Genomic DNA, 1,264 nt, shown 5'->3' with positions numbered 1-1,264 from the left:
ATGAACAGCACAGCTAAATAGATTCAGCCATCTTGACCGGACATGTCTGTTGTAGGCATTTTCCTTGTCTCGGCTGAAACATTTGTGAACGATGCTGACAAACATTTATTTCATCCTTATCCCTTCTTTTTTTACCCTTTTTTCGTTCCAGAAAATACTGTTATTTTATTTTTTAAATATACGGACTAAAACTTTAGGATAACATGAGGATATGATTCTTGGATAAAAAACAAAAGGTAAAACAAAAACATTAGTTCCTGCCTTCTGCCTTATATAAGGCAGGGACTAATAATAAAATACTAACTCAGATATACTTGCTCCAAACGAAGAAAAATTCCTTTGATCAAAGAGAAAACTGGTTCCGTTAGATGAAGCAAATTGTGGTTCATCAACCATAGCATCTATAATCATATTTACGCCCACCTTAGTGCACATGCAACTACTCTCCCCACCTTTCGTCCATTGGTCTTAAATGCATTCATGCTTTTGATGGAGTAGAAAATAAAATAGATGTCAGATCAAATAAATACATAGATCAAATATTCTAGACACACCACTATCATATAAGCTCATATATAAAGATAGATTTTTTTTTTGCCATCGTATATTTCTAAAGGCCACAAATAACTCCAAAAAATTACCCATTTTCCATACACTCACCACAAATGACAGTTATTTTAAAAAAACCCTAAAAGAATTCCCCACATTGAAAAGATAAGCATTGTAAAGAAATCATATCTGCCTACACAGTTACTTGTCTTTTTATTATCAATTTTCACAGATATACAATGATGTGGAAATGAGCTTAAGACCGCTGAGTCCCCCTTTTACTTGTCCGACAGAACTATCAACAAAATATTCGCTGTGATTTGATCATCCTTGTCACTTCTTTGGGAAACGAGGGATTTAAGACTATTGACTTGAATAATCTAACTGCGTACCAATCATATAGAAACAGCTATAAATGGAATAATTGCAGAGCTGAATGGGCACTGAAGTCGGAATAGTGCCTTCATTTTTAGGAACGACTCAGGCAGGGAGGCAGGAATAGTGCCTTCAAATTTATTTGAAGGCTAGTTCAAAATGCTGAGATGTTTCAGCTCTCCAATGAAATCTGGGATCTCTCTTGAATTTGGTTGCTTCCTACGTCAAATACAATTCACAATGGATGACGGAGTGATGCCTTCCAAACTATTGCCATAGACATTTAGTGTATGAAGATTAGTCAGATTCCCAGTTTCTCTAGCATCCCTTCTCAACTAAA

This window comes from Cupressus sempervirens, chromosome 5 (genome assembly GCF_028749045.1).
Source record: "Cupressus sempervirens isolate cs-2001-9-10 chromosome 5, ASM2874904v1, whole genome shotgun sequence".
Taxonomy (NCBI): Eukaryota; Viridiplantae; Streptophyta; class Pinopsida; order Cupressales; family Cupressaceae; genus Cupressus; species Cupressus sempervirens.
This window is presented reverse-complemented; position numbering follows the sequence as displayed.